General features: G+C 41.4%; 1 protein-coding gene and 1 long non-coding RNA gene across 4 annotated transcripts in view; one reads left to right on the plus strand and one right to left on the minus strand.

Moving 5' to 3' along the window:
* Positions 1 to 22,715, plus strand: part of NRG3 (neuregulin 3) — a 579,635-nt gene that overhangs the window by 252,665 nt on the left and 304,255 nt on the right. The gene's annotated exons all lie outside the window — the stretch shown is intronic.
* Positions 5,899 to 22,468, minus strand: LOC310845490. The gene is made up of 2 exons (XR_014564801.1): positions 22,432 to 22,468; positions 5,899 to 6,252 (listed from the first exon to the last, which is right to left on the minus strand). It is a non-coding gene; the product is annotated as an uncharacterized lncRNA (long non-coding RNA).

Below are 22,715 nucleotides of genomic sequence, written 5' to 3' on the forward strand. Positions count from 1 at the left end.
TCCCACCTAAAGCAGCTTACAAAATAAGGTGTAAATAACAAATTGTGTCCTAGAGTCAACCCACAGCAGATGAGACAGGGCAAAATGAGGAGCCATTTTCTCTCAAACTGTACTCCTTTTCTGACCATAGGGAGTGAGCAGTTTACTGAGGACATTAGTAATAATCAAATTGTTTTAATTGCTGGAGTCCAGGGCATTCCAGTCCCTGTAATATTTTCAGTTCAAAAATGCAGAGGAATGAGGAACCTCAGTGCCACCGCCGCCACCACCCTCCAGCCACTAACCTTTTGACAAAGCGGGAAAAGGCAGTTTTCCTGTTGAGGTGCTTGGCAAGACATGGGAAAGGGGGCATGGTGTCTTTCTCTCTCTCCCCCAGGAGGGCATATGGGCCAGTCTGGCTTCTGACCATCAGCATGAGGTCACAATGCCCACTATTCCTTCAGCTAAGTGAGATCAACATGAGGGCACAATGGCCAGGCCCTCTCCTCCTCAGGCCAGCAGCATGTGTATGAAGACACATTTCTTAGTGTGTCTCTCACTGGAATGGGCAACATCTTTTTCCTCCTCTTAAGATGGGCAGCAGTGGAATCATATGGTTAGAGTGGCCACCATTGCTTATTGAAATGGGCAGCAGCTTGTGGACAAGAAGATGATTTGGCAGGGAGATGCCCTAGGCCCTAGGGCTTAGCAGGGATTCTGCTGAAAGCAATTACTGCAGGATGACCTGAAGCTAGAGGTCTATAGACAACAGAAGCAGGCCAGGAATTTTGCCACAGAGTGTTTAGTAAATGTTGTGCCAGGCAATTTTTACTAAACCACTAAAGACAGCATCTTCTTGGTCAGTTATGTTACCATATAAAAGACAATGTGGCTGTGCTAAGGGCCAAACTAGACAATATGTTAGCTCGGTATCTGTGCTCTTAAGTGCAGACTGTTATTGTTTTCAACAGAAATTCAACACAAATGTCCAACACAGTGCAAGGTGTGGTTGTAGCTTGGGAGGATTGTGGGTTTTTAAAACTCTTCTCTCTCTCTCTCTCATACACACACACACACACACAGAGAGAGAGAGAGAGAGAGAGAGAGAGAGACTTCAGATCAAAATCCTGCATTAAAAATTTAAATGGTGTGTGTGGTTTAAGAAAATTATAACACACTGTGGGGAAATCTTTTAGAGCCTGTCTGTACAGGGGAAAAAGAAAGGGTTAAAAATGTAGACCAATAGGAAAGCTGGAGGCAGAGCCTACATGTGTATAAAAGGGCTTAGCCCGAGGTTTTTTAGAGTTGTTGGTTGGTTTTAGTGGGTTGGCTGGTTGGGAAAGGCAGTTGGAGAAACAGGTGGCAGGCAGTTGGAAACAGAGAGACAGTTAGGGCAGGGGGTTCTTGAGTGAGGGGAGGTAGAAGAGATAGAGAGAAGAAAATAAAACTAAGAAAGTAAAGAGTAACAACGTTTGGAATGCCGTAAAAGTTTGTTTGTGTCTGAAATAAAATATACTCTTTTTTATTAACTTGAGAATCTGACAGACTAAAGTGATTTTACCAGGGAGGACCTGATTGGTGGCAGCAGATTAGTGGCGTAAGGGTCAATAGTCTGTGAGACGACCAGGGGCTCCATACGAACACCACAAACACACTGTGGGGAAATCTCTCACTGAGGCAGGAATATGCAGGAGCGTGTGAGTCTACCTTCATTTCCTCTACCTGATGTTTTTCCATTAACTTCAACAGTAAAGGTAAAGGGACCCCTGACCATTAGGTTCAGTTGTGGCCGATTCTGGGGTTGCGGCGCTCATCTCACTTTATTGGCCGAGGGAGCTGGCGTACAGCTTCCGGGTCATGTGGCCGGCATGACTAAGCCGCTTCTGGCAAACCAGAGCAGCGCACGGAAGTGCCGTTTACCTTCCTGCCAGAGTGGTACCTATTTATCTACTTGCACTTTGACATGCTTTTGAACTGCTAGGTGGGAAGGAGCTGGGACTGAACAATGGGAGCTCACCCCATCGCGGGGATTCAAACTGCCGACCTTCTGATCGGCAAGCCCTAGGCTCTGTGGTTTAACCCACAGTGCCACCCGCATCCCATTTCAACAGTAGCATGGTCTTTTCCTTATGCAAATTGATGGCATGGAGGTCTCCTGATTGAAATCAGGACTGTAGCCGGGGGGGGGGGGTCCCTTTACCCCTCTGATTCCTAATCTGGTCCTTCCCTGCCCCTCAGTACTGTCAGTTTGTGTAACAACAACAACAACAACAGCTTACCTATGCTTATATTACCCTAAGAAATGGTCTAGTCTGGCACTAGGGTTTTATATTGGTGTTTAAATAATGCCATGTGGTTGGAATAGAATGTGAAGGAACAATTCCACTGCTGTGATATTGACATTCAAAGATCTAAAGATCTGTGGAACATCATGGCCATAGATATGTTGTGAAGCTATAAATAATACTGTTATTGTCAAGTACTGATGTAGAGGTAGTTTTAACTTATGCCATTTTTTGTGGTCTGTTTTATCCTGGCAGTCAAAAGGCTGTCTTCAGCTGACAGTTTGGAAAAAGAAAGACTTTAAAAAATAATAATGTTTGAAAGCTTGTTGAGGACATAAGGGTTGTAGGGGAGGAATCAAAATATGGCTGTCTTTGTACATTGGATTTCTTTTAGACCCCCATGGTTCCAACATGTTGACCTAAAAGGCTCCATATTACGAGAATTGGAAACAAATGCCTCTGAGTCACTTCAGACTCTTAATAAGGCAAAGGGAATTGACGTTGATTCTAATCAGAATGGATGGCACCATCTCAAAGCTCTCATTTTTTTTGCCGTTTCAAGTTTAGTTGTATGCTGCTGCTCAGACATGTAAAGTCGTTTAGCTCGGCTGCAGTTGTGGGAACTGCAGAGTGCCTGGGAACTGCGGTTTTTGAACCTCCACACTGGGATGTCATTATGCAAATAAATTTCCACAGAGAAGCAAATCTGTTACTTATTTTCATTGTTTTTCTCCCCTGCTGTCCCCATTTGATTTTACTGTGCGCTTTTTGAAACTCGTTCAGGTTCAGTTTCCAGTAGTCAGTTTCCATCTCCGAAATATATCTATCTCTTTGTTTATTTAGAGTGGGAAGTTTCAGACTGAGAGAACTATGAGTGTGCTGCACACTGCACACTGTGTGACTTGAAACACATAAATTTAAGTGTGTGTGTGTGTGTGTGTGTGTGTGTGTGTGTGTGTGTAAGAGAGAGAGAGAGGGAGAGAGAGAGAGATTCACCTGTGACTGCATTTGGATACAACTGAAGGCTGTTCACACATTACACCATACACAATTACAAGTTGTCTCTGCACATGTGCAATTGTTCATGTGAAAGAGTGCATCCCTGTTGATTTGTACAGCTCAGCTTTTGTGTACGCAGGTACACAGGTTGTAAACTTGTTGAACATAAAATGTGAATAGCTGATCAAGCATACAGCTCACCTGTTTGTGTACACTTGTTGACTGTAACATGTGAACAACCCCCAGATTCTCTCCCCACCCCTGAAATGCAACCTTGGAGGTGGCTGTTTGTTGCATCTTCAGTCAGGTAACACACTTAAACAAGTGATAAGACAAAAATACTGTGGTGAACTCCTCTGAGCTGGTGTGACTGAGCTATAATGCAAGGCCACCCCTAGACCAAATGAAGTTGGGAGTTCAAAAGAGACTCTGGGTCAAGTGTGGAAATGATGTATCAGCAGTGTCAACTGCAAATAGATTAAAAGGATTTAGACATGCAATCTGCTCCATTGGAGTTTTTTCTGCATTGGACTGCCACATGGGCTCGGACTATGGAAATCTGCAGTGAGTAGCTGAGAAACAAGAGGCTTTGCCTGTCTCCTGGGTTTACTTTCAGCGAGTTGTCTTAAACTGAGTGAGTGAAGTGTGCTTCCAGTTATAATTTAGAGCAAAGTGTGCTTGCAGCTATCTGACATTTTGGAAAGTACTGCTTTTTGTTTTCCTTCTCTTGTACCACTGTAACAGGAGCACTCACTTAGTCTATGTGTCTACGTGTGGATACATATCAATCATCCCACTTAGCAATGCTTATCTTCCCTATCCATACATGGGGGCAAGATATTGTAATATTTTCGTTGTATCTAGCCTAATCATAAATGACCCATCCATTGGGAATTTCATACACTGTGGGAAAATCATACACTCTTGCTTAAGAAGACTTGAATAAAGTTTGGTGAGTTCTTCAGTAGGTATCTGTTAATAATACTTTTTCTGTCTTTTCCTTACTAGATAATTGGTGGGGATTCAAAGAAAGGTAACAGCCCTGCTTAGTTACTTCACTAACTGGGCTTCAAAGAAGACACACACTCTCTTTTTCTTTCAAGTGAAAGAAATTGAGACCATTGCCTTCACCTCTGAAATTACTTTTTTGCACCCAGGCAAATGATTCCACAGGAGTGGGAGATGGGAGAACATGTGCAGGGTGTAAAGGAAAGGATGGACTAGTATGTCACACAAGTTGGTAGCTGTTGGCAGCAGCTAGCTTAAATTAACCTGTTTGTGAAGAGCCTACCATTGAGGCGAAGTGATTTTGAGACCACTGTGGCCAATAGCTTCATACTGTCTGCCAGTTGCGAGGGGTAGTTTTCCACACTCTGTTCCCTTCTGCGTTCTGAGTTTTGAGACTTCATTGCGTACACAGCCAAAGGTAGCATTACTAGTCTTCGTTCAAGCCTCAAAGTTGTTGATAGCCTGGGCTTGGTATTCATGTGTTCGCAGTGCATGGAGATCTGCAAATCCTGCCCCTTCATTTCTGTGGAATTTTCTGCTTTGTCTTCTCTGGTCTTGATATCCACAGAAAGTCTGCACAATGTCTTTTTCTCCCCTAAACAACTTATGTTCACACAGGTTTTTTGTGTCAACCCCCCCCCCCCACCAAAAAGAGATATTTAGAGAAATTGATGTTCATTAAGCTGTGAGGTAGCACGTGTGTGTTTACAGATTATTCTGCCTGTACATGAGAATGCAGATTTGAACGACCATCAGAATGCTGAGAGTAACATTGTGAGGTCAGACATCAGAACTGTATTCTGATTCATGTATTCTGTAACACCTTACCTTGCTTTTCTTTGAGCTTGCACTAGTGTTTGAACATCTTTGGAGGAAAGATGGGATAGAAATGTAATGAAAAAGTAAACAATTAAAATATGGGGGGGGGGATCAGGATACTTGTCTGCACTAGTGAAATGTCAACATCTACATTTGAAATTGATCCTGGTAGACTATCATGACACCCCTGGTGGTTTGTCAAGTGAAAACGTTAGGTTGATTATTTAATCTGATTTTGCGGACATCTTTATTTATCATCTAAATCCTATTGACCAAATTGGAGTTGACGTATCTGGTTTTGGTTTTTGTGTTTTAATTTGATACGTGTGTTTAAAACCGATATTGTTTGACCTTAGGAAGGAAAAGGCACATGCACATAATGGCACAGCAAAACTATTAGGTGGACTGGTTATGAAAGAACACCAGAGGAAGAAAAACAGACTTTGATGGGCAGTAATTATAAGCAACTGTAGCAGTAATGCTATATCTGTGATTATTAAATGGAAAGAGGGGGTGGTTTCTATATTATTGAAATGGCTTTTGCATGTAACAAAAATAAAGCAAGGTTATGACATACATAAAATGCCAGCCTGTGTAGAAAATTATAGTTCTGTTCAAAGGCCATCTATTTGCACAGCATATTTTCGGTGTCTTCCTTTCACTTGATCTCTCTTTAATTTCCCTGTTTCCCTGCCTCTTGCAATAGAGAACATGGAAGTAGATGCCTTCCAAGGTGATTGGAATGCATCAAGGAGCTGGTATGTATGTATGTATGTATGTATGTATTTATTCATACATACATACATACATACCCCACCCTCCCTGGCCAGAGCCAGGCTCAGGGCAGCTAACACCAATAAAATTTCAGTAAAAACATAATGGGGGGGCAATTTAAAATACAGGTTAAAATGCAATTTAAAATGCAGCCTCATATTAAAAGTAGCCCATAGATCAAAACCATAAGGGGAGGGAAACATAAGGGTCAGACTGAGTCCAAACCAAAGGCCAGGCGGAACAGCTCTGTCTTGCAGGCCCTGCGGAAAGATGTCAAGTCCCGCAGGGCCCTAGTCTCTTGTGACAGAGCGTTCCACCAAGTCAGGGCCAGTGCTGAAAAGGCCTTGGCCCTAGTTGAGACCAACCTAACCACCTTGTGACTTGGGACCTCAAAAATGTGTCCAAGCAGGGGCTAGGAAGTGGCGGTGCAATAGTCTAAGAGACAGATTGTCTATTCCTATTCTTATGTTTCTCCCAACACATTCTGCTTAACTTAAATAACAAAACAACCCTACTCATTCCCCTGATATTCTGTTCGGATCTTTTTGCGAAAAGAAAAGAACTGTGATGCAAAGAAATTGTAAACTTATTTCTACAACTCCACCTCCCCAAAATCAACTGCTGCTCATCCCTTCCTCCTTATTGAAATTATCTTTACTCAGTGATGGTGATGGAGCCACGCAGATGTGCCTGTTTCGTTCTGTTGGAGCAGCAAGCTCTGAGCTGTATAGCAGAGACATAAATCCCCTATATTTCTCTGCCTCTGATTGCATTTCATTGCCCTAGCTTGGCTACTGGTAATTGCATACTGAGACAGAGTTAGCTGTAGGTCTTCCATTTCAGCTGATATCTTCCAACTGTGTTGCATCTTTCTGCCCTGCACTGTTCTCTGCAGGATAGCTATATTGGGGCCCACGTGGAATAAAGCCCAGAGAGCTTTTAAGACAGTAATATGGCCAAAGTGATGCTTGGGCTGCTTTCTGCCACAGTTCTTGCAATTTTCATTTGTCCAAAGGAAGAAAAACTTGAAGGCTGCAGTCAAAGAATTGACTGGTAAGGTCAAATTAGTTTGTGAAATTCATTTCTGAACACCAGCCAAATGCACAGTGCTCTTTGGCACTTATTGTTCTAGGTCCTGAAGATACAATAGCAGAATTCTTCCAGATTCTAGGCTCTGGAGCTAACAACTTTGTGCTTCCTTGGCTCATTAGGCTGCAGTTGCCAGAGAAAGCAGCCATTTTTCCATGCTGTTCCCCTTAATATAAGACATTTTGATGGTTATTTTTCTCAAATGTATGCCTTTTTAATGCATGCACCATCCTAATGTATGCATTTTTGTACATATTGCTTGGTGGGAGATCTGTATTGCAAAATGCAGATAAGTGCGGATTTTGAACAGTGGCTGCGGTTTGGTTTCTTTGTTGCTTCAGGAAGTGCAAACTAGTTAGGTTCTCCACCACTCCTTCTACTTTGTCTCACTTTCTTTAACCAAGCTCTTCCTTACACCCCTGCTTCCTCTTCCTCCAGAGCATATGACTGCTCCTAATCTTACATAACATTTCTTCAGACCTGCCTCCCCCATTAGAGACCTTTGGCTTCACAGTCCTTGGCCCTTTCCCTCAAGCATACTTCACCCACTCTTTCTTCAAGCTCCTCTTTCTCATCCTATTTTCTCCTCTTCTTTTCTTTTCACCGTTACTTTTCAGCAAAAGTGATGCCATTTTCCCCACTGAGCTGTCCATGTTTCTAAAAGGAAAAGGCACTCCAAGTGCCTAATTAATGCTACTTTTCCTTGCCTCAAAGTAAATTTATGGGTCTGGGGACAGATTAGGTAAAGGTAAAGGGACCCCTGACCGTTAGGTCCAGTCGCAGACGACTCTGGGGTTGCGGCACTCATCTCACTTTATTGGCCAAGGGAGCCGGCGTACAGCTTCCGGGTCATGTGGCCAGCATGACTAAGCCGCTTCTGGTGAACCAGAGCAGTGCATGGAAATGCCGCTTACCTTCCCACCGGAGTGGTACCTATTTATCTACTTGCACAGACTAGATGGAAGCAAAAGCAGCTCCCCAACTTTTGGCAAGCACAGGCTGTGAGGAGGGCTGTGTTTGCCTCCATGCTGCCTACACGCCTTCTAAGAAGAAAGCATACCAGCGCAAGTAGATAAATAGGTCCCACTGCAGCGGGAAGGTGAACAGCGTTTCCATGCACTCTGGCTTCCATCACAGTGTCCTGTTGTGCCAGAAGCGGTTTAGTCATGCTGGTCACATGACCCAGAAAGCTATCTGCAGACAAACGCCAGCTCCCTCGGCCTGAAAGCAGAGATGAGCGCTGCACCCCGTAGTCGATTTTGACTGGACCTAACCGTCCAAGGGGTCCTTTACTTTTTATGTACAACTCTTTGTTTTTTTCTACTTTATGAACGCTTTTCCTCGGCAACATTTACAGATCTCATAGCCTTTCTTCCCACACCTTCCCTCCTTTTATGAATTTCAAAGTTTTCAGAAAGAAGGAAAGGTAAGCTGAGGTAGAGGCATTCTTAACACGGATGCCACAAAACAAAACAAACAAACAAAACACGTCAGCATAGATAAAACTAGCACACTACTGGGATAGAGATTTAGCATAGCACTGGTCCTGTGCTTAGGGTAAACTATGTGGAGTATTCAAAAGATACAAAATCTATCTCGGCTGTTCTGAGTCAGACCATTGGTCCATCTAATTCAGTAATGTCTACACAGATGTCTGACAGTGGTTGTCTCGGGCTTGGGCTTAAGGAAGGAGACATTCCCCATCCTATACAGACATCTCCAGGATTGAACATGGGACCTTTTGCATGCAAAGCAGATGCTTACACCAGTTACAGCCCTTTCTCCTCAGATATGACACACACCCTTCTGTGATTTGAATATAGTAAACTACAGAGTTTTATCTCTATCACATTCTGCATGATGTATGTCATAGAATGGCTCTTTTAAATTAATTTGAAAGCTTGTATTTTTTACTATGAAACCAGTGTCAAGCTAATTATGTAGAAGTGTAATTAACATGACAAATAAGAGCTGACATGAGATTTTCCTTTTCTGTTACAGTCGTTTGATATACACTTCTAATTTTAGTGTTGTTAGACATTTTTGGAAAACCTGTTACAAATCAAAATGTAAATGAAGATGCTGTGAACATCCATGGCTTTCAGATTCTCATGAGAGTACTGTTTATATACATTTGCCAATAAGTGTCATGTAACAAGATCAAGAACGTTGTGAATACAGTATTGTTTTTATTATTAACTAAAAATGGACTGACTGGCTTAGGGATGCATCTCAAATTTTCATTTAATTTCTTCCTTGTTTTTGGATATATATGGAATAGTGATGGATCAAAAGTGCTTCCTCACCACCGCAGTCCCATTCTCTAGCTGCAAAAATTTCTCCACTTTGAGGGCAGGGGAATAAGATGGCAAAATCTTCCTGATTTGGGGAGTGGGGACTTAAAATTTAAGGGCCAGTGGCACCATTTCAGGTGTCTTTTTTGGTGCTGCAAGAAAGTGGCAGCAGTGGTCTCACAAGGCCATGGAGAAGGGTGCATCCTGGCATAATACCTGGCCAGGGGTGTGGTTATGATTATTTAATGGGTTATTAAACTTCCTTTCAGGATAAATTATCCTCCTTTTAAATGCCAACAGCAGCAAATAAAATGGTATGATAAAACTATGGGCAGTTCCCCCTAACAAATGCCCTGGAATAGTGTCGCATCATGAGGTGTCCTTCCACAGAGGCATTATGGGATGAAATATTCACATGTACTTTTTTTTAAAAAAGGGGGGAGGGGAGAAGCATCTGCTGGTGGTCATTACAAACAGGTGAGGCCTGACAGGCTTCATAAAGGACTGCTGCTTCTGCTGCGCAGAGAGGGCTCCGTTTTTGTTTTGTTTTTAAAATTGATTTTATTTTTTATCCATCTCATTTTAAATTGTGTTTGAGATTAATGCTGTATTCTTAGTTTTAGATTTTATGATTTATCTGGAAATTGTTTTCCATGTGGCTGTGTAGTTTTTGATGTGTTTTATTTATTGTTTATGCCTTTTGTTGTGTTGGTAATTATGTAGATCTTGTCATGTTGTAAGCCGCCTTGAGCATTGTTTTAACTATGGAAAGCCAGCATTCAAATAAAATGATGAATGAATGAATGAATGAATGAATGAATGAATGAATGAATGAATGTCCTCCACGTACCCCAGCTTGGGAAAACTTTGCCCGCCCATTTAATAGTGTTGCTTTCTTTCATCTGGCATGTTTGCAGTAATGGTAATATCAACGTAACTGGACTGCACTCAGCAGTGAGCATCATCTGTTGATCTCAACTAGTAAGAAAGGGTACCTTGTTGGAGGGGGTGATGCTGAGCAAACTGAAGAAGTAATAATAAGGGGGAGAAATTGGTTGAAAATAGAAAGTGGAAGCAATATGAAATGAAATAATAAAGTAATAATAAAATAAATGGGATGAATATTGGATGCTTAATGCAAAAAGGAGTAATACAGGGGGATGGAAGGAAATAAGGGGGATAAGGGGTGAATGGGGAGCTGAATGCAAAAGGGAGTAAAACGTCAGTGGCAAAAGATGAATACGCATAGCTTAATGGAAGAAAGAATAACAATAAAGGATCAAATCCACCTTTCTACCTCGTCCGTACCCTTTTTACCTTGCAGCCTTCAGAGGATTGGCCCTGATTCAATGTGGTCTTCGGTATGAAAAAGAGAAGCAACCCTTGAAAAAACCTGAAAGATCTGGCACTGTACACAATTTGATACCAGATTTTGGAAATTATCCTAGTTAAACTGAAACAATGAAGGGCAAAGGGGGAAGCAGTCCACCCAGTTTTAGAATGGATATGCAAGCACGTGTGCAACAAACTTTACAGACTCTAGGCATAAGTCATTTATTTCCCAGTGGGAAAGATAATGTTTTAAGCCAATTTTAGACCATATAATGTCTCACGTTCCCATCGGAGTAGAATGCATACACTTTGAATCCTGTTTCTTGATTGAAAACGTGATGTGGCTTTAAGCCAGTGACTATTTACAGAAGTGCTTGTGTATCCAGACATTAGAAATTTAAAAGAAACACACTGCCATGATTCAGATCTACATTAGAACCTGAACCACTGCTTGGGAAATGGGTCTACTTATGACTAACATTGGATTCCATCCAGCAAAACAGACATAACCATGGAAATAAAGGGAAGTATTTCACATATATTTAGGTGTAAGAATAAAAAAAGACGTTACGCATTTAGACTGGCTGAAAACTACTTGTCTGGCCCTACCAGGAGGGTGAAGCACATTAAACTGTACCTGCTTACCTTTCATGTAGTGTCCTTAATTACACAAAGGATTCCGACAGTGCAATGGCCATAAATTATGGCTCCTACTTTTGTGCTAAATTGCTTATGTGCCTGCATAACTTGCTAACCAGAAAATCTTGCCAAAGGCATAACTACTTTACCTAGCTGCACTCTTCCTGAGGTCTATCCAATATGAACTTATTTAGAACAATAGCCCATTTACTTTATAAATCACTGTGTGTGTTGCCATAGCTTTCAAACTTAGAGCATTAAATCAATTATTATTACTGAATGGAGGAAGAATGCAACATTACAGCTTTTCTGGCAGAGCATGTATCAATGAGATATTGATCTGGCTATGATAAAAATGTGCTGAATGGGCTCAGGAGTGGAAAGAGTGTTATCTTCATCCTGCAGTTTGTGTTAAAATAAGACACACTCCTAGGAAAGGAGTTGTCTTTTGTCTCTCCCCCACCCCAAATCTTTACATGGACTAAGTGACAGCACTAGCCATGTATCTAATCAACAGAAGCCAGAGAGGAGTGTGACTTAGAGTAATGCTTGCTTTTAGAGATTTGAGGGCCGGCAGGCTAGTGGACTAAGTACTCCACCTCTCTTTTTAATGGGAGTTACATAGAACATCACACAGGGTGCAGAAAGGGATTGTAGTTTGTAAGGTAGATGACAGAAGTATTTGGTGTGTGTGTGCAGTAGATCATGCCTGGAACTATGTGACCTCACCTATCATACCGTGTGACAGTAACAGATTTTGTGGCTTGCGAGTGCAGTGGGAATGATGCACATTAGACCAGACTGTTAGGTGAACTCATGGCACAACTTTATTGATTATAGAGCAGTTAAGTGGAGTTAAGCAGTTGACAGTTAAGCAGTTCAGGAAATCAGCCCTGAGTTCTCACTGGAAGGACAGATTGTGAAGCTGAGACTCCAATACTTTGGCCACCTCATGAGAAGAGAAGACTCCCTGGAAAAGACCCTGATGTTAGGAAAGATTGAGGGCACAAGGAGAAGGGGATGACAGAGGACGAGATGGTTGGACAGTGTTCTCGAAGCTACTAACATGAGTTTGAGCAAACTGCGGAAGGCAGTGGAAGACAGAAGTGCCTGGCATGCTCTAGTTTATGGGGTCACAAAGAGTTGGACATAACTAAATTACTAAACAACAACAAGCGGAGTTGGCATGGCAGTAGGGCAAAGATTGAGTTAGCATTATAACTAGCACTTGCTGTTGGAATGGTATCCTGCTCAATGGTTTTGAAACATCAATTACACCCTTGGGAGTTATCCAGTGTTGGATCCTGGTGTGGGGCAGGCCAAGCATCCAGGATCCTACTGGGCAACCGGGGGAGAGGTTTAGGAAAGGCCATCCCCCCCAACTAGGGACATGCCTTGATCTACTCCTCTGAAAAATACCGTAGGAAGGCCTTCCTACTGTTTTGATCCTTCCCAGTGCCATTTCCACAGATTTTTGTGATGAAAGCTTTAGAACACTTGACACAAAGGTGAAAACCTCCTAACCCAGAGCCAGCTGAGGTTGAGAGTAAAGTTCCTTTCCAGCTCTGTTTACTGGCAACTCAAGAGCCCAGTGAAGTATTAATACTGAGAGAGGGATGGTGAGTGGGAAGCTGACGGGCTTTTACGCCCTCAGCCACATGACTCCCTGTAAGAGGCTGTTTCCTTGTGTGGGAACTCGCAATCTGCTTATTTTTATGTGAGGAAAGGGCAATTGCATCTTGACACTAATGCACATGCACATAAGTATATACACATGAGCACAGAGGCATGCCATAGTGACAATTGTTACTTTGTGAGGCCTAATTCATCTCCTTGTCTAGCTATTAAACATAACTGAATAATTTTTAGTTGGAGCTGTTCTGTAACACTGCCCAGTGTTAGCTTAAACACACTGCTTTAGAAGTTATACAGTTGCAGATTACAGATATAGAATCCTAAAATGATGCAGGTGTTCTTGTTTTCAGTGGTAGACTCTTGAAAGGTACACTTTCAAGGATAAATCTAATGGAGAACATAAAGTAACACCTGCCTTTTGAAATGGTATAGTCCATTCTAGCACTTCAAGACTCTACTACCATGCTCTGCTACATGGGTAGACCATGCCTGATGAGGAATCTACTTTTCCAGAAATAGCGCCATGGAATATTTCTCGGCCAAGAGCAAATGTATGAGACAGCCGTGATGTATGCAACATGTTCCTTGAAACCAGACTTCATGAATTTTAGATAAAGTGCAAAGTTAAAGCCTGTCGTTCCTCATGCATGATGGATAACTAAGTAAAACCAGCAAAGATAAAGTCCCCAATAAATCTTATAATAAGCTGAATTTTAGTCAGTGAGATATTCATACTCTTCTCCAGAGAGACCTTGCTCCATTTTCATTGCTGGTGGTATATTTCTCTTCCCCACCCCAAGTACTATCAGTAAAAATATGCTGGGCTTTGTGAAATTAAAATCAGGTCCTTTCGTGTTTTAAAATAGAAATGAAATACTAGCCGAGGCTTTGTTCTTTGAATAGAACGATGAGGAAATTGTATAGCAATGCTAATGAACTGCTCACATTGAATGCTATCGTGCATGCAACATAGGTTTTTGAAAGTGGGATTAATCCATAAGGAAATGTTATTATTTATAAGATCTGCAACATATTGCTTATTGTTGCCAGGAATAAAAACCTGCTGACTGTGTTTTTATTTTTGGAAATAAAACCTACTCTGCTGGCAAAGTTAGCACATTTGTTGTTAGAAGGAGACTATGGATAAAAAATGTGAAGCAGAGAGGTGCATGTTGAAAGTGAAAATTAATCAACAATGGAGTGTTTTCACATCATATATATTTTGTGCATGAAATCTTCTAGGCTAAAGTTAATGACTGGACAGGGCATGGAATTTAAGATAGAAAGGGGAAATGAGATTTGTTGGCATTCGTCTGACCTGGGAGACAATGGAGGAGTGTGTCTTTGGGGGTGAAGTCGATCTGTTGGAAGGTTACAATGCCTGATGTAGCTGTAGAGACCGATACAGGAGAGAGATGTTTTGTTTCAGCTGGGCAAATGAAGGTGTCTGGTTGTGCTGTTGCAGATGCAGCATGGGTTTTTTTTCTCTCTGTACTGCTCTCAGAAATGCTTACTATAAGATGTGTGTAATACAGAGATCTGTAATACAGAGCTAGAGAGCTCTTCTATCATGCAGCAACCTTTCATTTAAGTCCACAAGTGTTACTAGCACACATAGAAAAAAATTTTTATCTCACTTCTCCATGCATAACTATGTTAGCCATTTGTGTCTCATTCTTCATTAGAATAGGTGACCAAACAAGTGAATATTTGGTGTTGGAGAGAGAGGTTTGGAAGAGTTAAGCAGAATGACGATTCCTCCAAGCACATTAAAACTTGATTCGATTTTACATATTTCCCCACCCACCTTTAAACAAACATTCTCCACAAAAATACTTAGGCTAGAAAAAAAATCACAGACATTTAGCTTTCCTAATAAGTGAATATTTTACTCATTGAGTTTCCAGAAGTTTCAGCAAACAAGTCTCCATCCGTTGGTGGAAAAATAAAGATGAAAAAGGTTCTAAATGACTTTAAAAAACAAAAGAAAATGTGTTTCCTTTAAAACCTCCCTTTTGGAGAAATTCAGCTCACTTGTTTTTTCTTGCAGCTGGGAGCCATTGACAGCATGGCTCATTCCAGGAAGCATGAAGAGAAAGAGACTGAGAAACTGGGGAGCAGAGGCTGCTGAGGTCCTGTTAAGCCACACTCATTCTGGTAACTTGAGCTCAGGACTCAGGTTAACCATTTAATCAATGCATGCAAGTGTGATTCAGGAGCTGTCTATGACAACATTTGGAAGTCTGCTCTACTACTTATTTATTTGTTTTTTGTCAAGTAGAATATGTGACAGTGAGGACCAGGGCCTTCTCTGTTGATGCACCTTTCCAAAGAAGATTTATATTGCATCTTCTGTGTGCTGTTGCTCTTTTTTATATAAGATGCTTCTGTCATCTTATCAGTGCTGGGTTGTTGTTTTTTAAATTTTATTGTGCTGTGATTTTTTTATTTTATTTTTTTATGAAGCCTATTATAGTTTTAGTGGTTTATACTTTGCTTTGTGTGCCTTTAGGCAGAACACACAATTTATAACCATCATAAATAAAATAAAAGTCCAGGCTGAGATTTTCATTCATACTGGACAAGGGAATCAGTTTATACCCTGTCAGTGCCATGCATAAAATTCTAGTATACCTATGTGCTGAGCATCACTAGGTGAATGAGCTATATTACATTTGTAGCATCCCAGCATCCCAGCATTCTACATTCTGTTTAATCTTGTTCATTGATACTTTGTTTAAAAGGTAACATATAGGAGAGGGGATTGAATTACAATTACTGGTTTTGCCCCCTGATCTCTATAACTTCACCCAGTGTCATTTGCAAAAAAGCCTAACTGTAGTTGCTATCCCTTTTTACACAGTACTGATCATGCGTAGGGAACCTGTGCACATATATTGGAATGTGACCCTAATCTCCTCCATTGTGCTTCCATTTCTACACAGAAACTAATGACTGTACAGAGCTTTAATCACATGCCTCTGACTAACAGCTCTGGGCATATCAGTAGTTTGTGGTTTGGTGGTTGGAGATTTTGCATCTTTGTAGAATTGGCTGTGAGTTCCACTTTAGGAGAACAGCTAAGCTTATCCTGTGAGTAGAAGCTTTTTTTCATTTAGGAATGATGTGTGGGTTTCTGTTAGAGTGAAGTGAAACATAATATATTGGAATAACTGTCATTCAGGTAAAATCTTGAAATTGTTACAAGATACAAGAATTGTTAAAACTAGGATGTTAAAACTCTTTGTAGTTTCCAGAAGAATGTCCTTCTTCTTTTTAAAAGAAAATTACTCTCAAAATGCATACACTGAGGAACGTGTCTGAAAGGGGAGTAACAAATTACTGAGTCTGAAGTAGGCATAAGAATGGATAGTGATCAATTAGCCCTGATTAGAACAAAAGCCTTTTTCCAAATGGCTTTGCCCTACTGGCAACTTAATCATTAGTAATTTATATTTCTTTAGGTTAAATGCCTGCAGCTTCTGTTTCCCATGTGGGACATTTCTTTCACTCAGTTCTGAATATTTATTTATTAAATTGATGTTCTGCCCTTCCTCCCAAAGGGGGATAGTCTATTTGATCCCACTTGGCTCTTGCCCCTACATTTGCCTCCTTGAACTGCCCTCAAAGTCTGAGGGGCTTTCCCTGGTGATAGGAGATGGAGAAGAGCCATGTGCAATCCAGTGACATCCCATCAATCTGTGTAACATGTTGTTTAGTCGTTTAGTTGTGTCCGACTCTTCGTGACCCCATGGACCAGAGCACGCCAGGCACTCCTGTCTTCCACTGCCTCCCGCAGTTTGGTCAAACTCATGCTGGTAGCTTCGAGAATACTATCCAACCAAATCTTCCTCTGTCATCCCCTTCTCCTTGTGCCCGCCATCTTTCCCAACATCAGGGTCTTTTCAGGGAGTCTTCTCTTCTCATGAGGTGGCCAAAGTATTGGAGTCTCAGCTTCAGGATCTGTCCTTCCAGTGAGCACTCAGGGCTGATTTCCTTAAGAATGGATAAGTTTGATCTTCCTGCAGTCCATGGAACTCTCAAGAGTCTCCTCCAGCACCATAATTCAAAAGCATCAATTCTTCGGCGATCAGCCTTCTTTATGGTCCAGCTCTCGCTGGACTTTGTTGGCAAGGTGATGTCTCTGCTTTTTAAGATGCTGTCTAGCTTTGTCATTGCTTTTCTCCCAAGAAGCAGGTGTCTTTTAATTTCGTGACTGCTGTCACCATCTGCAGTGATCATGGAGCCCAAGAAAGTAAAATCTCTCACTGCCTCCATTTCTTCCCTTTCTATTTGCCAGGAAGTGATGGGACCAGTGGCCATGATCTTCGTTTTTTTGATGTTGAGCTTCAAACCATATTCTGCGCTCTCCTCTTTCACCCTCATTAAAAGGTTCTTTAATTCCTCCTCACTTTCTGTGTAACATAGCAAGCACTTATAAAGCATGTACAGGTTTTTCAATGCTGTACATTCTAAAATATATTATTATTATTATTATTATTATTATTATTATTATTATTATTATAAAAGATGACAGTCCCCCTGATTGCTCTGCAATATTGTAATTAAGCCTGAACATGTGCCAGTGAATATTTTCCCCTCTCTCCCCTTCTCCTGTTATTTCCCCAGTGTTGGATTTAGACTGTAAGCTATTTTTAATGTTGCATTTTTTATATAATAAAATTGTAAGGAGGTTGTCACGTTACAGCCAAAAGGCTGCTGCTGCTAATAATGATAATAATAGCAGAAACAATAGTCTCATCTTAAAAAAAGCCAGATGGAATAGGGGAGGGGGAGAATGGGAAGGGATAAGAAAGAAAGCATTGCTTTGATCCATCAAGACAAAATATGCACACATCATTTTTGTCCTTGGATGGTTTTATTTGAAAAAAAAAAAATATTATTACAGGCAAGCATTATTTGAGGTGGCTTGCAACTACCCAGTGGCCTTTGACTGGTGGTAGAAGCCAGTGTCCTTCCTTCCACTTGTGCAGTCCCAGGGGAACTTCTAGCAGGAAGGGATGGGGAAGAAAATTCCCAAGTGGAATCTACTACCTAGCTCTCTGAAATGTCCCTTGTCCTGGGGACTGTCAAGCAAGACTATATTTTGTTTAATTGATGACAGGGCCACAATTGTAGTCTTATGTTAAGTGTGGGTTGGCTGTATGAATCTGTTCTGAAAGAAGGTTATGTTCAGAGGGAGAAGGGTGACTGGAATGTTGAGTGATTGACAGGCAGAGAAGGTCAGTTGGAAGATGACAGTTAGGGTGCGTTTCTGTGAGTTACAGAAAGAGGACTGGAGTGGGAACATGAGAGAGATACCAAAGTCCTCACAGTCCAGGCCTGTCAGCTTTGAAGTGTTTACAGTTCAGGTAAGCCAAGAGGTTAGAAGTTAAATATGTCAATGGAGAAAGGGAGAAGAAATCACAGGAGATGAGTAAAAATAGTTGGGAGAGGGATAATATCTCTTGTGGTACACAGTGGCTGGATTTTTGATGGGCAGCTTCTGAAGTCACAGGAGAGGCTTCATCAAGAGAGGAAGGGAGGGAAAATTAGGGGTCAGCTTTGTTACTCTGTGTGCCCAGTGTCTGTTAAATATCTTCTTCTTCTATTGCAACCTTTAAAGGCTAAGCTTGCCGGTTAACTTGCAGACCCCCCCCCAAGCTGGGCCTGCTCCTGGGCCTTTAACAGCCATACAAGGTACAGAAATCAACCAGATTTTTGTAGGGTATGGGAAACAATATAACACCTTGTTAATTCTGCCCAGTGAACCAGTTGTTAAAGGCAAACAAGTGGTGGCAGCGACCAGTAAATGTTGGCAACCCTATTAAAGACATGGGGGGGGGGGCTGATTAGTGTCATGTGACAAAGGTCTTTGAGAGCAGAAGCAGTAAAGTGTAGAAAGTGTTGGAAAAATGCTGAAAAGTGCAGACTTATTCAGCTAGCTGACTCACTCTGACTCATCCTCTAGATGACTCATTCCTTGTACAAATATTGTATCAATTACAGGAAGACACATGGAGCCAGAAAGGATAAATACAATGGGCTCAGTGTGTGCTGCCTAGTCTATTCTAATCTTCTGTTTTACTTTGCTCTCCATCCATTATGTGTTTGTAAAGAAGTATGGTTTGCCTCAGTAAAGTTTCATTCATTTACTGTGAAGACTGCGTTTTTGACTTCACTGTACAACAATTAGTGCTTCTTTTCTAATGCTCTCCCCTTAAAAAAGTTGGAAAAGTAGGTACTTGTAATATGGAGTAGCACCCTCATTTATATGGTAAAGGTAAAGGGACCCCTGACCATTAGGTCCAGTCGCGGACGACTCTGGGGTTGCAGTGCTCACCTCGCTTTATTGGCCAAGGGAGCTGGCGTACAGCTTCTGGGTCATGTGGCCAGCATGACTAAGCCGCTTCTGGCGAATCAGAGAAACGCCATTTACCTTTCTGCCAGAGTGGTATCTATTTATCTACTTGTACTTTGTGCTTTCGAACTGCTAGGTTGGCAGGAAAAGCTTCGAACCGCCGACCTTCTGATTGGCAAGCCAAGGCTCTTTGGTTTAACCCACAGCGCCACCCGCGTCCCATCATTTAAATGGTAGCTTCAGTTAAATAGATTCATGTGCCTTTTCCACTAAACAGACATATCTAGGACTTGAATCCATCCCACTGATAGCAATCCTGTTCTCAGGTAGTAATGAAGCTGTAACTAACCACAGGATAGGGTACCATGCCATATCAATATTGCCTAAATAATGGGTTTGTTAAGAGCATTGATTATCCTTAAGAACTGTAATTTTGCTGCATTTTGGAGCTTCAGTAAATACAGAAATCCATTAGTACAAAATGTTAGAGTGAAAGTCTTTCTTAAATAATAAAAAAAAAAACATTTGATACAGTTTTCAAAAAGGCGACTACAATAAGAAAGCCTGCTGTAGATAATGGAAGGAGTGAAGTGGTATTATATGCATATATGTGTGACACAAAGGGATGCTTCAATTAACTTGTGTAGAAAATTCAGAAAATGTTTTCCTTGGTGGCATTTAATGGTCAGGCTGAAGTTTGCTCAAACTGTTTCTCTGCTACTCTGAAAAGATAAGACAGTTGAAGTGGTATATAGCTATATTTTTAGTTTAGCATATGCCCGTAGAATGCCTAAAGTTAGCAACCAAATGTTAAAAGCTAGGTGCAAATGTTCCGTTCTTCTCTGCATAGCAAGAAAAGCAGCTGCTGTATTGGTGTGATTTTCTATTTTCAAGGTCAAATGAGAAGATAGTAAATTGCTTAATTAACACATTGTCCTGTGGGATAGTGGTTGCCAGATGTTTCCCTTTTCTTAATATAGGTGACTCATGCCACAGGACTGTCCCTTATCTTAGAAATTGTCAACAATTGTGGCTTATCACCCATCACTTAGCTATATTGGTAACGAAAACGCAATTTATATGTGTTGTATATGTGATAGAACATTGTGCCACTAGATGGTGCTGTAGTCTCCTGATTTTCTGTACCTGATTTCCCTGTTGAATTATACAACACATTTAACTGAAGCACTTCTTTGATGTGTCTTGATCCATCACACACAGCTCACAGGCCATTTTTAAGAAAGTGATGCCCCCTGGTTTGCAAGCCTTAGCAGATTCTAAACTAAGAGAACACATTAAAGACTTGCTTATTCTTAGTCGCAAGCTTAGAAGATTGGTATGGACGGTATTTTCAGCCTGAACTGGCCCATCATGGAAAGCAGAGTGAGGGTGTTTCTGTCCTTCCGATCCTGATGGGGACAGGACACCTGAAAACAATGTGATTGAAGTCTAAGATTGTTGGATATTAAGCTGCCATTGTTGTTGTTGTTGTTACCACCAGCAAGTCTCAGGACAGTTTACAACAATTTAAAAGTCAGAATTAAAAACAGTTAAAACGGATTACAGTCAGAGGAATAGGGTCTCTGTAAAAAGCTGTTCCTAGCTTGCAAGTGTAAGAAGAACCAAAGTCTGAAGGAGTTTTTTTGTTTTTTTTTTTATAGCTAGCAGCCTCGCATAGTTTCTTAGCCAGTGATTATATTGTTTAATCATATGCCCAGAGCATTGTGAGCTCTGGCATAAATGAAGGTGAGCTGCAGGTCTTAATCTTATGCACTGAGGAAATTTGAGGCCCATGAAAAATTAATCAGAGACCAAAACAAGGAGGGGAAAATATTGCAAGCTGTGCCAAGATAGGCTTATTTTTATTTTTCCTATGATAAATAAGCTATTAATTTACCTATGTTTACTCAGAGGGTCAACCTTAGCATCCACTTATATAGAGTCCATAAAATACTATTACTCATTATTTATGTGCCCTATATACTTATCATGGAATTAAATTAGTATATTTACGTGTTTTAAAATTTCTTGGAGGCAGGAATGCAGCAGATAAGTAAACCAATTGAAGTTAATGGTTGGGCACTTACGTGGATCAACTTCAGTTCAAGGACGCATTCCTCGGGCTGTGAACAAATTACTATTTAGTCCAGCTCCAGCACACTCCATCACTAGGGTCTGAAGCCAAGTACATGTTCTCTTAGCCTTGATCCATATGCATCCTGGAGTTTCTTGAGAAATTCTCCTGTTCAATGTGTTATACCTCAAACCAGCTTCCATCTGATTTGAATATATGCAAGCCAAGGTTCAGCTGAGGTGTGTACAGTTAAGACAGTCATTGGGCGTGTGCAGATGACAGCACATGCGCCAAGGACAGTTTCCTTGAATAGTGGTTTGGAGGGTGTTGCAGGTATGGGGAAACAGGTCCTGTGCATTGGGCGAGGATACTCCTATCCCCTTTGTGCTGTATTCAGCATGTGCCAATGCTACTTGAAATGCAATGGAGGAAAACAGCTCTGTGGTATTTTAAGTTAAAGTGTCTAGATTCCAGAATTTTGTTCTATTCTCTCTCTCTCTCTCTGTGTGTGTGTGTTTTGTGTGAGGGATAAAGTCTCTAAATGTAATAACTCTTAGGGTTATAAAATGGCAGCAGTGGTGTCTTGTTCTCACAAGGTTCCTGAATCATAGACTCATTGAATTGTACAGTTGGAAGGCAAAGGACCCTGAAGAGCATCTAGTCCACGCCGCTGCAATGCAGGAAATATGCAGCTATCCTATATAGGGATCGAACCTGCAACCTTGGCATTATTAGCACCATGCTCTAGCCAACTGAGCTATAAATAATAAATAAATAAAATTTTATTTATATCCCGCCCTCCCCATCCAAAGCTGGGCTCAGAGTGGCTAACAACAATAAAAGTAATACAGCATTCTAAAATCAATTCAAAATCAAATTAATGGCAACCATTGGGCTAGAGTTCTGTGAGGATTACCAAAGGAGGGGGTCAGACTGTGCCTTGGCCAAAGGCCTGGTGGAACAGCTCTGTCTTGCAGGCCCAGCAGAAAGATGTCAAGTCCTGCAGGGCCCTAGTCTCTTGTGGCAGAGCATTCCACCAGATTGGGGCCACAGCCAAAAAAAGCCAAAAAAGCCCTGGGTCTGGTTGAGGCCAGCCTAACTTTCCTGTGGCCCAGGACCTCCAATATGTTTTTGTTTGAAGACCATAAGGTCCTCCGTGGGACATACCAGGAGAGGCGGTCCTGTAGGTACTTGCCAGAGTCATTAGGGTACTTGCCAGAGACAACATCAATGTGGGCCAAAGCAGAAGCCGTATCTAGGGTCAATCCAAGACTGTGGTCTCAGTGATTGGATGTCCAAAGCCAAGAGTCAGGTGAGAGGCAGGGACAGGACAGTTTGAGGTCATGTCTCAATTGGTCTGTGAGCAAATAATGCCATAGGTAAGAAACAGGTCCAGGGCAGTTTGTGATCAGAGTCACAATAGGCAA

This window comes from Podarcis gaigeae, assembly GCF_964106915.1.
Source record: "Podarcis gaigeae genome assembly, chromosome: 5".
In the NCBI taxonomy this organism is placed as follows: Eukaryota; Metazoa; Chordata; class Lepidosauria; order Squamata; family Lacertidae; genus Podarcis; species Podarcis gaigeae.